This window comes from Rhinatrema bivittatum, chromosome 4 (genome assembly GCF_901001135.1).
Source record: "Rhinatrema bivittatum chromosome 4, aRhiBiv1.1, whole genome shotgun sequence".
NCBI lineage: Eukaryota > Metazoa > Chordata > Amphibia > Gymnophiona > Rhinatrematidae > Rhinatrema > Rhinatrema bivittatum.
Genome location: NC_042618.1, coordinates 119,935,430 through 119,951,754, shown reverse-complemented (window position 1 = coordinate 119,951,754; position 16,325 = coordinate 119,935,430). Strand labels below are relative to the sequence as shown.

General features: G+C 40.6%; 1 protein-coding gene and 1 non-coding gene across 7 annotated transcripts in view; one reads left to right on the top strand and one right to left on the bottom strand.

Moving 5' to 3' along the window:
- Positions 1–16,325, top strand: part of SMOC1 (SPARC related modular calcium binding 1) — a 522,950-nt gene that overhangs the window by 186,323 nt on the left and 320,302 nt on the right. The gene's annotated exons all lie outside the window — the stretch shown is intronic.
- TRNAF-AAA lies at positions 2,648–2,720 on the bottom strand. Its single transcript has one exon. It is a non-coding gene; the product is annotated as a tRNA-Phe (tRNA).

The following is a 16,325-nucleotide window of genomic DNA, read 5'->3' as shown; positions in this document are numbered from 1 at the left end:
CACGGGCAAGTCAAGGCACTCCGCCGTGGAATCGGAACAGAGGCATTTCAATGAGAAGGATCGCCATGAACCCCCTAAGGTCTTTTCGGTAGAATTGGTGAAAACAATGCATAAGATGTACTGTGAAATTGAGGCCTAGGGGCAAAAGGTGGATAACAGCCACAAGTTACCCCAATAAGATGGGGAGTTGCCAGGAAAGAGGCTCAATCTCTATCTGGGCCTGGATAAGTTCCCAGAGGGCAGGGATAAGTCTCTGTCAGTGAGGGATGAAAGAGCCTCCCTTGGGAATTCATACGAGGAAGGAGAGGTAAATTTGTAACCAGAAGACTCTGCAATCAGGCTTTATAGGAAAGAGGAGCTGGAGGCCCTCATTTCCAATGTTACACAAGTGCAAAGGCTAATTGAGGAATAGCCTAGGGAGGAGAAGTTGAAAGGGAACCCAATTTTGATAGGCATAAGGAAGCCTTCTAAAGCATTCCCCATACATTCTGCCATTCAAGATATGATTAGGATGGAGTAAGATGTCCCAGAGGTGACATTCAGGAATAATAGGACTGTATCCATTACAGCAAGAAGAAAGAGAACATTTTTTCCAGATGCCAAAGGTGAACACAGCAGTGGCTGCAGTAACTATGCACACAACAATCCCAGTTGAGAGGAGTCTCGGCATTAAGGGACCCACATGACAGAAATTGACTTGTCTTGGCCCTGCAAGCTGCACTCTGTGGTGTTTATGTGGCCAGAGTGTTTTTATGCTGGTCCCCAGCAAAATCCCTTAGACCCTGAGATGGAAGGTTCTCAGGGCAATAGAGGGGAAGCTAGGTATCTTGAAGCAGGGGGTGGACTTTGTAGCCGATAACATGAACATAAGAATTGCCATACTGGATCAAACTGATCAAGTCCTTTATTCTGTTTCCTATAGTGGCCAATCCAGGTCACAAGTTCCTGGCAAGATCCCAAGCAGTAAATAGATCTCATGCTGCTATCAAGCAGTGATATGTAGTGGCTATTCCTTAAGAAAGTAATTTTAAAAGGAGTTATGAACGTAAATGTAACATACTACATAGCAATTTAAAAAAGCCATTTATGTATGTAAAGTGCACTTACATGTGACTATCCTACTTACATGGGTAAAATGCATTTACACATGTAAAACCAATTTTAAGTGAGTAAATGCTATTTAAAATCAAGCCTAGTATCTACTTGGTTAATAACAATTTATGTACTTCTCCTCTTATGAACTTGTCCAAACCTTTTTTAAACCCAGCTATGCTAACTGCTTTAACTTCATCCTCTGGCAATGAATTGCAGAGTTTAACTGTGCATCGAGTGAAAAAGAATTTTCTCCGATATGTGTTGAATATGCTGCTTACTAACTTCATGGAGTGTCCCCTAATCTTTATATTTTTTGAAAGAGTAAATAACAGATTTATATTTACCCGTTCAATTCCACTTATGATTTTATAGACATCTATCGTATCCCCCCTCAGATGTTTTCTCTCCAAGCTGAATAGTCCCTACCTCTTCAGCCTTTCCTCATAGGGGGGCCATTCAATCCCCTGTATCATATTGGTCGCACTTCTCTGTATCTTTTCCAATGCAACTATATCTTTGTAGAGATGCGGCGACCAGAACTGCACATAGTACTCTAGGGCAGTCTTATCATGGAGCAATACAGAAATATTTTGATGTTCTCCATTTTATTCTCCATTCTTTTCTTCACAATTCCTAACATTCTATTTGCTTTTTTGACCATCGCCGCACACTGACCCAAGGATTTCAAAGTATTGTCCATGATGATGCCCAGATCCTTTTCCTGGGTGATAATTCCTAATATGGAACCTAACATCATGAGAACTATTTAGCATGGGTTTACTTTTCCCCCTGTACATCATTAAATTTCATACTTGTCCACATTAAATTTCATCCGCCATTTGAATGTCCAGTCTTCTAGTCTTGCTAGGCCCTCCTGCAATTTTCCACTATCCACTTGTGATTTAACAACTTGGCCAAAAGAACCTGGCAAGAACCCAAAAACTAAGTCTATTCCATGCTACTGTTGCTAGTAATAGCAGTGGCTATTTTCTAAGTCAGCTTAATTAATAACAGGTAATGGACTTCTCCTCCAAGAACTTATCCAATCCTTTTTTAAACCCAGCTACACCAACTGCACTAACCACATCCCCTGGCAACAAATTCCAGAGTTTAATTGTGCATTGAGTGAAAAAGAACTTTCTTTGATTAGTTTTAAATATGCCACATGCTAACTTCATGGAGTGCCCCCTAGTCCTTCTATTATCTGAAAGAGTAAATAACCAATTCACATCTACCTGTTCTAGACCTCTCATGATTTTAAACACCTCTATCATATCCCCCCTCAGCCATTTCTTCTCCAAGCTGAACAGTCCTAACCTCTTTAGTCTTTCCTCATAGGAGGAAAGACTGTTCCATCCCCTTTATCATTTTGGTCACCCTTCTCTGTACCTTCTCCATCGCAACTATATCTTTTTTGAGACGCGGCAACCAGAATTGTACACAGTATTCAAGGTGCAGTCTCACCATGGAGCGATACAGAGACATTATGATATTTTCTGTTTTATTCACCATTCCCTTCCTAATAATTCCCAACATTCTGTTTGCAATGGGATGCCAAGACCCAGGATTGAACCAGGGACCTTTAGATCTTTAGTCTAACACTCTCCTAACTGAGCTATCTCGGCCACAATAAGACATTGCCTCCTATCCTGTAACTTTTTAATTTTCTCAGGAATCTCTCATGGGGCATTTTATCAAACGCCTTCTTCAAATCCAGATACACTACATCCACCGATTCACTGCAACCCACATGTTTATTAACTCCTTCAAAAAAAAAGTAGCAGATTGGTGAGACAAGATTTGCCTTGTGTAAATCCACGCTGGCTGTGTCTCATTAAATCATGTCTTTCTATATGTTCTGTTATTTTGTTCTTTAGAATAGTTTCCACAATCTTTACTGGCACTGAAGTTAGACTCATTGGTCTATAGTTTTCCAGATCAACCCTGGAGGCCTTTATAAAGATTGGGGTTATAATGGCCACCCACAAAACTTCAGGCATAACGGACAGGCCTAATGATATTTACAAATTACCAGTAACAGATCTGCAATTTCGATTTTGAGTTTTCAGAACTTTGGGGTTTATACCATCTAGTCTGGATCATTTGCTACTATTTAGTTTGTCAATCTGCCTTATTACATCTTCTAGCTTTCACTGTGATTTGTTTCAGTTCTTCTGAATCATCACCATTGAATACAGCTTCCAACATGGGTTTCTCCCCAACATCCTCTTCAGTAAACACCGAAGCAAAGAATTCATTCAGTCTTTCTGCGATGGCCTTATTGTCCCTAATTACCTCTTTAATCCCTCAGTCATCTATTGGTCCAGTCAACTCCCACACAGGTTTCCTACTTAGGATATATTTTAAAAGGTTTTTATTATGAGTTTTTCCCTCTAAGGCCAGCTTCTTTTTAAATTCTCTTTTAGCTTGCTTTATCAATGTTATTTTTTTCTAACTTACTGATGCTTATGCTTCTTCCTATTTCCTTCAGAGGGATCCTTTTCTAATTCTTGAAAGAAGTTCTTTTGGCTAAAATAGTCTCTTTTACCAACCTTTTATCCATGATGGTAGTCATTTGACCTTCCTTCCACTTTTTTTTAATGTGGACTACATCTGGACTGGCTTCCAAAATGATATTTTTAAATTTAAGTAGATCTGTCACTTTGTAAGTAAAATGTTTTATTTTGTCAGTGTAATGCCTTTTGTGAACAGGAATGGTAAAAATATATATTTTTTTGTAGATAATTTCAAATGCTAAAAAAAGAGATCAAATCACCCCTATTCTCCATCATCTCCACTGGCTTCCGATTAAATACAGGATCCAGTTCAAATCTTTAATGATGATTCATAAGGCCTTACACAACATCGCACCTCTCAACCTAACATTTCAAATTCGATTACACACATCCGTGAAACCAACCAGAAGCGCCTATCAAAACAGACTAATCACACAACCGGCGAAATCCATTTTGAGGAAACGTGCATTATCCACAGCTGGCCCATCACTTTGGAACTCGCTCCCTCCAGACCTTCGTTTGGAAACATGCCACCCTACATTTAAAAAGAAACTTAAGACTTGGCTGTTCAAACAAGCTTTCCCCTAGAGCCAAGAACACGAAGAAAAGTATTTTCAAGCCCACAACGTTTTTTATTCAGATCTATTATTTTATTCAATCAGAAATTTACACATGCTGAATTCATACATACTACATACATATACTCATATTGACTTCATATTTTTCCATGTTATTCATTGATTTATTAACTGCTTGTTTATTAACGGTTAAATATCATACACTATTTGCTTCAATTAATTTATTCAATGTAAAAACTTTACCTTAGATTTGTTCAATGTAAAACTTCTTTTATTATGTTCTATGTTCTATGTAAACCGCTATATTTTTTTTAGCGATAGTTACTGTTCTTTGTAAACCGGGGTGATATGTATACTATACAGGAACCTCCAGTATATAAATCATTTAAATAAATAAATAAATAAATAATTGAATTCAAGAATTGCCTGAAGCAGCTTTTGGCGAAATGAGTGCATGTCAGCATGGCATTTTTTTCACCTTTTTTAAAAAAAAATAAGTTTTTCTTTTGCATGATTATGAGCACCAATCATCTCAAAATTTTGTAGTGGTTACACATTCTTTAAAATATTTAGGAGGTTTTTGGCCAGCGATTAAAACTCCGAGTGGTTTTAGCACTCTGCATTATTGAGGCTTTTCCTTCTAATTTGAAAAATTCTTTACAAGGTTAAATAGGTATTTACACAGGCATATATTTAACTGTATTAACTGTTAAATTACTAATATTTGTTATTTATTTTGGTACCTTTAGTCTTTTTCCTCCTTCAGTTATTTGGTTTTCCAATTTGTATACAATGAACAAGCCTTAACCTTTATAGCTTTATAGCTGCATATTTCATTTTTTTTTTCTCAATATGTTCCTCATTTTATCAGTCTTCCTTTTGAAAGTTTAATGCTAGAGCTGTAGACTTACTTAATGTCCTCCCTTTAGTCATTAAGCCAAATTTGATCACACTATGATCACTGTTGCCAAGTATCGAAATCCTGAGTTCCACTAAGAACAAGATCTACAATGGCTCCCCCTCTTGTCAGTTCCCAGACCAACTGCACCATGAAGCAGTCATTTATTTAATCTAGAAACTTTATCTTCCTAGCATGTTTTGATGTTACATTTATCCAGTAAATATTGTAGTAATTAAAATCTCCCATTATTACTATGCTGCTAAATTTGTTAGCTTCCCTAATCTCTATTAGCTTTTCATCGTCTGTCTCTTCATTTTGATCAGGTGGATGGTGGGATACTCCCACCGCTACACGCTTCCCCATCATAGATGGAATTTATACCCATAAAAATTCTACCTTGGATTTAGCTTTCTGCAGAGTCTTTTTCCTGTTGGACTCTGTCATCCTAAACATGAAGCGCCTGCCGCCCCCGTGCTCCCCTCCCCTCTCCACCAAGTTGATCTACCCTATCATTGTAATATAATTTGTACTCTGGTATGGCACTGTCCCATTGATTATATTCCTTTCACCAGGTCTCTGAAATGCCAATTATGTCTGCCTCTTCATTCAGTGCTATACATTCTAACTCTTCCATCTTACATTTTAGATTTCTGGCATTAGCATACAGACATTTTAAAGTATATATTTTGTTGGTGTTAACAAACTGCTTATCAGTTGATGGGGTAATTTGGACTCTTTTAATTCAGGTGGTTCTTTTCTTATAGGCTTAGGGGCTACTTTTGCTTTTATTGGAACCTCTCTATTGGGATGCCCTAACTCCTCTGTTGTTTTAGTTTCCTTCGACGATATCTCCTTCCGAAGTGAGTGCAGTTGAGCGACTGTCGGCTTTCCCCCATTTTCTAGTTTAAAAGCTGCTCTATCACCGTTTTGAAGGTTAGTGCCAGCAGCCTGGATCCAATCTGGTTAAGGTAGAGCCCATCCTTTTGGAATAGGGCTCCTCATTCCCTAAAATGTTGTTCAGTTCCGAACATAACAAAAGCCCTTTTCCCATGAGCTATCATATCAGCCCTATGGGTTGGCCACTAGATGTCACTAAGTCCATGTATAGAACTTTAATATCATGAGCCTTCCATCCTCCTCAGCCCCTCCCAACCTGAAAGTCTGGATTAGATGTGTTAACCCTATTTAGTCCAGCCATTTTAGAATTCAGTGGGATCAGTTTTAGGAAGCCTTGTGACAGTAAGAAGGGTTTGATTTTATACTATGGTGAGTCCTCCCAGCTTCACCCTGGAGTTTCATTTGGAAGAGATACCTCATCGTGCACACCCTGCCAGAGGGTCTTTCTTCTACTAATTTCCAGAGAGAGAGATTTTTATGCCCAATTCCCTTTTGAGGTAAAAGGGCTCTCACCCAGAGGATCAAAGACCTGTGAGTCCACTCAAAACCCTAGGTTGGCAAGCACCAGTGATGGTTCCTGCTGAGAGAGACAGTGATGGCTGAGGATGTATCCAGTTTACCATTAGAAGTAATTTTTGGACCTGAATGTTGTGGGGAATTTTTTTATGATCCACCCCTCCCCACTGGGGGAAAGTCAGGGATCCTTTTCTGACTTTGCCCCAAGAGACATCCCTAGTAACAACAAGCATGGAAGAAAGAGAAAGACTTAGAGACCTCAAATGGATCTCCACACTCATGGGACCAGGACAGGCTGAGTGTCTAGGAAGGAAATGGAGTCAGATAAGATTGTTTTTGCTGTGAAATTGGGGACTCCTCCAGTGGGATTCCCAATTAGCTGCTGGGTGAGTTTTATGCTCTTAAAATCACCATGGGAGTGCTACCCAGATGCCTGAAACTAAGGGTACCTTCCTACAGAGAAATACACATGTGTACCAGCAGTAGCAAATAAAATAAGATGGGAGAGTAAGAGTGTATAGCACTGGATGAAGACACTGTGATACCAGGGTACACATTATATCAAAACTATAGGATGGATCAAATTGGTGGAGGGGTGGCATTATATGTTAAAGAGAGCATTGAGTCAAACAGGATAAAAGTTCTCCATGAAACAAAATGCAATGTTGAATCTTTATGGTTAGAAATTCCAGATGAAAAAGGGAATAAAATAGTAGGTGTAGGTGTATTACCATCCAGTTGGCCAGAATGAACTAACAGACAAAGAAATTCTAAAAGGAATTAGGGAAGCTAACAAAATCAGCAGCATAGTAATAATGGGTGATTTCAATTACCTCGGTATTGATTGGGTGAATGTGACAGGATATTCTAGAGAAGTAAAGTTTCTAGATGAAATAAATGAATGCTTCATGGAGTAGCTGGTATAAGAACCAACAAGAGGGGAAACCATTTTATACCTGTTTCTTAGTGAAACACAGGATTTGGTGCAAGAGGTAACAATGTTGGAGCCACTTGGCAATAGTGATCACAACATAATCAAATTTGACTTAATAACTGGAGGGCGTGCAAAAAATAAATCTCTCGACAGCCTTTAATGTTCAAAAAAGTGACTGTACTAAAATGAGGACCATGGTTAGGACAAACTGAAAGGAGTAATTGCAAAGGTTAAGAGTTTAGCTCAGGCATGGATGTTGTTTAAAAATACCATCTTGGAATCCCAGAACAGATGTATTCCACACATTAGTAAAGGTGGAAGGGAGAAAGAACATCTTTCAAGAAATGGAAAATGGATTCAAATGAAGAAAACAGAAGCAGCATAAGTACTGGCAAGTCAGATGCAAAGCATTGATAAGGATGACAAAGAAAGAATTTGAAAAGAAGCTTGCCATGGAAGCAAAAATCAAAAACATTTTCAGGTATATTCGAAGTAAACAGACTGTGAGGGGGTCAGTTGGACTATTAGATGTTAAAGGGATAAACGGGGCACTTAGGAATGACAAAGCCATAGCAGAGAGAGTAAATTAATTCTTTGCTTTGGTTTTCACTGAGGAAGATGTAAGAGATATAACCATGAAACAAAACCAAACCGTTGCAACTTGAGGTACTGCAAAGTAGCAGATGTGTCTTACAATTATTATTAATTATTTATAATTAAAAAGACTTACCCAAGAGAGTGGTATCAGAAAGATGTCAGTGTGTTCGCAGTCTCATGAGTCATGAGACTGCGAACACACTGACATCTTTCTGATACCACTCTCTTGGGTAAGTCTTTTTAATTATAAATAATTAATAATAATTGTAAGACACATCTGCTACTTTGCAGTACCTCAAGTTGCAACGGTTTGGTTTTGTTTCATAGTAATATAATTGAGGTTTTTGAGCCAGCATATATTTTGAATTTGAGAGATATAACCATGCCAGAAATTATATTCAAAGGTGATGATTCAGAGGAACTGAAGCAAATATCAATGATCCTGGAAGATGTACTAGGGCAAATTGACAAACTAAAGAGTAGCAAATCACCTGGACTAGATGGTATACTTCCCAGAGTGCTGAAAGAACTGGGAAATGAAATTGCGGACCTGCTATTGGAAATTTGTAAACTCTCATTATCATCATCTATGGTACCTGAAGACTGGAGACTTGTCAATGTAATACCAGTTTTTAAAAAGGGATCAAGGGGTGATCCAGATGTCTGTGCCAGGCATAATAGTAGAAACTGTCATAAAGAACAACTTTACTGAACATATAGATAAGCATAGTTTAATAGGACAAAGCCAACATGGATTTAGCCAAGGGAAGTCTTGCCTCACAAATTTGCTACATTTTTTGAGGTCGTAAATAAACATTTGGATAAAGGTGAGCCAGTTGATATAGTGTATCTGGATTTCCAGAAAGCATTTGACAAAGTCCCTCATGAGAGACTTCTTAGGAAATTAAAAAGTCATGGAACAGGGGGCAGTGTCCTATTGTGGATTGCCATCCGGTTAAAAGATAGAAAACAGAGAGTAGAGCTAAATGGTAAATTTTACCAATGGAAAAGAATGAATATTCGGGTGCCCGAGGGATTTGTTCTGGGACCACTGCTTTTTAATATATTTATAAATGACCTGGAAATGGGAGCAACAAGAGAGGTGATCAGATTTCTGATGGCAAAATTATTCAAAGTTGTTAAATCGCAGAAGGATTGTGAGAATTTACAAGAGGACATTGCAAAACTGGGAGATTGGACATGCAAATGAAAAATTAAATTTAATGTGGACAAGTGAAAAGGGATGCACTTAGGGAAGAGTAACCCAAATTAGGGCTATACAATGCAAGGTTCAACATTAGGAGTCACCAATCAGGAAAAGGATCTAAGAATCATTGTTGAAAATATATTGAAATGTTCTGCTCAGTGTGCAACAGCAGCCAAGAAAGGAAATAGAATGCTAGGGATTATTAGGAAAGGAATGGAGAATAAAACAGAGAATATCATAATGCCTCTGTATCTCTCCAAGAAAACAAACCGGTAGCCGATCCAAGGTGGCTGTAGGCAATGAAAACGAGTTGATGGATCGGTGTAAACAAGAGTTTTATTCAAGCATGCCCGACTCTGGCCGAGTTTCGCTCAGAGAGCTGCCTCAGGGGCTTACAAGCCACATCAGTTGGCTTAAAACTTCACAAGTAAAATCAAGTTGAAATGGCACGAAGAGTTTCTTAGGTTTTGGAGCAAGCTCTGAAAATACTGGTATTGCGTACCAATCAGTAATGCTTTCGAGGAAGAGAGCTCACATCGTCAGCATTCAGCAGCGGGTAATCGTGAAGTTTTAAGCCAACTGATGTGGCTTGTAAGCCCCTGAGGCAGCTCTCTGAGCGAAACTCGGCCAGAGTCGGGCATGCTTGAATAAAACTCTTGTTTACTCCGATCCATCTACTTGTTTTCATTGTCTGTATCTCTCCATGCAGCGACCTCATCTTGAGTATTGATTGTAGTTCTGATCACCACATCTCAAAAAAGATATAGCAAAATTAGAAAAGGTACAGAGAAGGGCAACCAAAATAATAAAGGGGAAGGAACAATTCGCCCATGGAGAAAGTCTAAAGAGGTGAGGATTCTTCAGCTTGGAGAAGAGACAGCTGAGGGGAGATATGATAAAGGTCTATAAAATAATGAGTGGAATGGAATTAGTAAATTTTAATCAGTTGTTTACTCTTTCGAAACGTACAAAGACCAGGGGGCACACAAAGAAGTTACTAGGTAATACATTTAAAACTAAGAAAATATTTTTTTTACTCATTGCATAATTAAGATCTGGAATTCGTTGCAAGAGGATGTGGTGAAAGCTATTAGTGTAGGTATGTTTAAAAGTTTGGATAAGTTTCTGGAGGAAAGTCCATTAACCATTAATAAGGAAGAGTTGCAGAAATGCACTGCTTATTCTTGAGATAAGCAGCTTGGAATCTATATATCCCTTGGGATCCTGCCAGATACTTGTGGTCTGGCTTGGCTACTGTTGGAAACCTTTGGTCTGGCCCAGTATGGCAAGTCTTATGTTCTTATGTCAAATGTAACCTTAATATTATGGAAAAATGGACTTTTATTTAAATATTACCAGTCAGTAAACTATTTTAAAACCTAGATCCTGGTCCTGTCTGATTTGTGTCAGCATCTCACCCCTTGGGATGCAGCTACTATCTATACACACTGAAAGCAAGACTCCATGAGCTGGACCGTAAGCAAGAGCTTCCCCCATAAAAATAATTCGCCCTGGGATAGAGAATCAAGCATGGGAAGTAACTTGCTAGCCGGAGCAGCTCAGAAGAAAATTAATTTGTTTGTGTGCCTTTGGGATAAAAAAAAGCCCAATAAGGGTTTCACATACATTGAGACTTCGGAACTCTGCCTGCCTCTGGAGTCTTGTGTGTGGAACCAGGAACATTTCAGAAAATGCTACCTTGGAGGTTCTGAATTTCAGTTTTCTACATAAGAGCCTACATTTGGCTTCAAGAACCTCCCTCCCATACCTTTCTATGACATCGGTGCCCACATTTATCATAACTGGTTCCTCCCTAGTACTGTCTAAAATCCTATCTAGGTGATGTGCGAGGTCCACCACCTTTGTACAGGCAGGCAAGTTACCAGGTGATCCTCATATCCACCAGCCACTCAGCTATCTATCCTCCTAATAATAAAACCACAAACTATGACAGCTGGCCTAACCCTTCCCTCCAGGGCACTAGAAATTACCAGGTGATGCATTATCCTCTGTGTTTCTCCAAAGCAGCACAGGTGCTGCTGGACTGGAGTTTGGACTTGACTTCTATGTCCCTGAAGGTCTCCTCTATAAACCTCTTTGTCTGTCTGAACTTCTCTATATCTGCCATGCTTGCATCTGTAGATTGGACTCATTCTCTGACAGCCAGGAGCTCTTTGCAACTGGTGTTCACATACTGTACAATCTCTGACCAGCTAGTAAGTAATCATATATGTGGCACTCGGTGCAAAAGACTAGAAAGCCCTCATCTCACTATTAGACTGCTCTCTTCATCTTAATATTGTTCAATTCTTAGTTAATTTAGGTTGCTATGTGTGTGAGGATGTGTAAATCAGAGTCTTTAAATTAATGTGGTGTATTTAATATTAATTTGGGAATGACCTGCAATGGTACAATTAATCTTAATTGATAAGATTTATCTAGAACACTCCCTTGTTCTAGATAAATCTCTCATTGATTTTTTATGTCAAAATGTCTCTTCTTATATGGGATAGGAGTTTGTAAGTCAAAGAATGAGTTGAGGGTTGGGTGAGAGGGAAAGAAAGATACTAAAAGAAATTACCTATCTTTCCTAGTCTTATGTTCTTTTTAAATCAAGGCACACACAAAACTAAAAGAAATTACCTATCTCTCCTAGCTTTTAATCAAAGCACGTATACACTAGAAGAAATTACCTAGCTTTCGTAACGTTTAATCAAGGCACACACACACTAAAAATTAATTTATCCCTCAATTTCACCTCTTTCCAAACTTTTAGTTCCCAATATTACATAGCAAGCAAGCCACCAGCCAGAGTTTCATCCAAATAGATGGCAACAGTAGTAATGGCCAGGTGCCTATTGTGGCTACGACACCAGGCAGATGATTTTACTTCTAAGGCCAGACTCAGTAAATTAACATTCAAGGATAAGCTACTATTTGGGGAACATTTTGAAAAGTTGATTAAAGATCCAGGGGAATATCCTTCAAGGCATGTTTGAGTGATGGAAAGCAGTTTAGGTCTACTAGACCACAGAGCAGCCAGAGATCCAGATTGCTGTTCACAATACAGCCCATTTGAAACAGTAGGCAAGGTAGCCGCAAAGGGTGTAAGGGGACCATCTGTTCCTAAAAGGCCCCAGTGACTGTGTCATGGTCCAATCCTCACACCTACTGTTAGGAAGAAGACTTGTAAGGTATTTTGAAGAGTTGGACCCACATCACGAAAGATCAGTGAGTACTGGAAGTAGTGTAACAGGGGTACGAATTAGAGCTAAAAGCTCTAATAAAGGATGTCTTTGTTATGTCTCATACAATGTAGTCAAGAGAAAAGCCATATAGGATACCATATTTATTTATTTAATTTATATTCCACCTTTCAGCCACTTCAAAGTGGATTACATTACAGTACTGTAGGTACAGACTGCTCAGGTATTGCAGGATAGACTGCTCCAGTTAGAGCAATAATGTCGGTCCCAGAAACAGAATTAAAGAAGGGTCGATATTCAATATGTTTTGAGGTTCCCAAAAAGGAAGACAGATTTCATCCTATACTGGATTTGAAGATGGTGAACAAATCTCTGAAAATATTGTATTGGTGATAACAGTATAGGAGAACTCTTCTCGTCTCTGGATTTGTCCAAACATATCTCCACATCTCCATCAGAGAAGAACACCCATGATTCTTGCACTTTGCAATAATGGGAAAACATTATTACTTAAAGGCCTTGCCCTTTGGTTTAGTGATAGCACCCAGAACCTTTACAAAGGTGATGGTAGTAGTGGCAGCCTTCCTCCGCAAAGAAAGCATCAGGGTTCACACTTACTTGGATGATTGTCTGATCAGAGCCAGTTCTCATCGGGATAGTGACAGGTGACAGAGTCCAGCAGGTGTTGGAAAGGTTAGGCTGGGTAGTGAACCATGGCATGAGTTGCAGCCTTTACAAATGCTAATATACCTTGGAGCCATGTTTGATACAAAGAAGGGGAAAGTGTTTATGACAAGCGAGTTGGAAATGTGTACAACTGCTGGGCTCAGTGGCAGCAGCTATCAAAGTGGTCCTGTGCAGCCAGAACCTGTATGCGCCCCTTGCAGAGGAGCTTGCTGTCCAGGTGGACACCCAAAGTTGGGATTTTGAGAAACCCTTGCCTATCACATGGCAGGCAAAGAGGAGCCTAAAGTGGTAGCTGGTTAAGAAAACCTGGAGAAGGACATCAACTTGGAACCATAGTAACCACTGATCTTAGTAACTACAGACACAAGAAAAACTGCGATGGTCAGGTAGCTCAAGAAAAGGAGGAGACATTGTATTTCATAAATAGACAAGAAGCCTGGGCAATCAGGTTGTCACTGAAAAGCTTACTTCCAGAAGTACGGGGGAAAGCAGTCAGGATTCTATCAGACAGTGCCACCATAGTAACCATTGGAGCAGATTTTAAAACTTATGCACAGGCGTAGATTTGTTCGCGCAACCCGGCACGAACAGATCTACACCCAATTTTATAACATGTGCGTGCTGCCGCACGCATGTTATAAAATCTAGGCTCAGCGCTGAGCCCGAGGGGAGCCCCGGTGGCTTTCCCCGTTCCCTCCAAGGCCGCTCCGAAATCGGAGCAGCTTCGGATGGAACTTTTTTTCAGCCACCTCCCCTCCCTTCCCCTATCTAACCCACCCCCCAGTCCATATCGCCTCTGTATGTCTTCTGGTCTTAGGCCCACCTTAGCATGGTTTAGTCTGTATCCCTCTGGACACATCTGCGGCTGGGTGCTTATATCTGCTTTGGTCTGGATCTGGCTATCTGGTCGTATGCCCAAGTGGTCTGCTTTGCCTAATACATTGGGCTGGGTGTTTGCCTGGATTCGATGAGGCTGACTGCTTGTTTGTTGGGGATGAGTGTTTGCCAAAAATCAGGCCTATGTATCACTCTTTTATGATGCTGGCTTATGCAATCAAGGAACAGGATTGCATCTTTCATCTCATTGTTGGATCTGCTTGCATGTCTTTCATGCAATGAAAGCAAGGAGTGTGTGTGTCTTGTTTCATTGGTTGGAGCCTGAAAATAAACCTACACCCCCTTAAATGTCAAGGAATCTGGGTTATTTGGGTCAGAAGAGACCAAAATAGTTCATCACAATATCACATGCTGTTTACCTCTTCTTCCATATGATCAGGGGTGGAGGTAGCTTCTGAATATGAGGCCTTTCCTCATTGGTTGTTTATTCTCTCAAAATGTTACTTCTTATTCTGCAACATTCATCAGTCAATCAATATCTGGCAAGCTGAGCCTTTTGCACTCACCTTCAATCATGTCCTCCTTTCTCATTGATACTTGCCAAGTTCCAAAAGGCTTCTGTTTGCTTTGCTAGTGCAGGATCCACTTGCTCTGCAACTGACTGTTGCAGTTCTTACTTTTAAATGTTGTGTAATAGTTCTTTCAGCAAAACGGCCAAATGCTGGAAAAGGTCTCTAGGCCCTGTTTCTCTGGTTATTGTACGTATTTAAATGTCCATCATTTTAAAATATCCATATTATCCATAGTATTCCCATGCAGAAAAGTAAACTGAGTTTAAATGTCCATTATTCCATGTATTCTAAGAGGCTTATTTGGTAGGCCAAAATAGAAATGTTCATATGAGAAGCTTCTTGGAGACAAAAATGGCATTCTTCAGGAGCTTATCCTAACTTCCTATCACTAAACCTATATGTAATTCTCCACCTGAGCACCAATCATAACAAGATCAGCTTCATCTCAGCTCAGTGTTTGGACAGTGTTATGTTACAGGAGCTACCTTCCTCCTGGAGACCTGGGGCTAATTGGTTATCCACATTTGGATCCCAGGTTTTATTCTCCTCTGGTTATGCCCTCTGAGCCTAACCTGCCCCACAGGATCTCACCCATAGAGCATACTCTCCTTAAGGAATTTAAGGTGGACCAGGCGTCTAGCCTGATCCTGCACAGGTAAATAGGGGAACACTAGGGGCACTGCCTCACATACACCTCCCTTCAGCTTGGACCCATTGGGCCAAGCATCCCTACTCCCTCCTGGATCTCATCCAGGAGAATCCAAGACATCCCATTCCCCTTCCTCTGGCTTCCCACCAGCTACACTTGGGAACAGGGACCTAGTGACATGCTCACCCTAATTCCTTAGGGTTACTCTTGACAGCATCACGACCACCATCCAGTGTGTTTTTCACCCAGTGCACATCCCCAGTCCTTCAGTTGAGTCCTTTGCTGGCTCTGGGTTCAAATTCCACCCCAATGGAGCTTTTTGGACCAACTGGGGAACCACCAATGCTGGTTCCTATATAAGCAGCTTCTCCTGCTTCCTGGCATTTGGTATCTCTGATATAGAGCCGCTTATTGGCTCTTCTTTATCCTGAGTTGCTGGAGTCTCCACAGCACCTCCCTTTTGGCTCTCCACGGTTTTCTCCTCTGCACACTCTGCAGCGTTTCCCCCTTGGCTGCCTGCAGTTTCCTCATCTGTAAACTCTGCAGCACCTTCCTCTGAGCTCTCCGCAGTTTCTACCTTGGTACACTCTGGCCTCTCACCCATGCCGATTGTTGGCTCCTCCGCAGCCTCATTCGCTGGGGTCTCCACAGTGCCACACTCTTTCACTTGCTTTCCGTGCCCTCTCTTTCTGGACTTCTCATGGGAGTTGTCTCTGGACTCCTGGTAGTGTTTGGGCACCCTGCAGAGGCTTCCTAGGGGACCTCCTGTAGTGACGGCTTCCAACTTCTCAATACTGCCTCCTTCTAGGCAGTTTGTGTTGCCCTTTCCAAGGCTCTCTGTGATCCCTCTCTCAGAGTTCTTCATCACTCCATTCTCGGGGCTTCTCATGGGCGTAGTCTCTGGACTCCCAATAGTGTTTGGGCATCCTACAGGGTCTTCCTTGGGACCACCTGTAGCACCATCCTCTGGAAAATCAGTATTGCAACCAGCTGGGCACTTTGTGTCACCACTTCTTGACAAGTTGACCATGACCCAGTGTGTTTCCTGGTTCCGTTTTTGCTCAGCCCAGCCCGCTGACTCCTCTTGGAGATTCTGAATCAGTGCTTGCTAGCTTCCTTCAGTCATGCTCTCA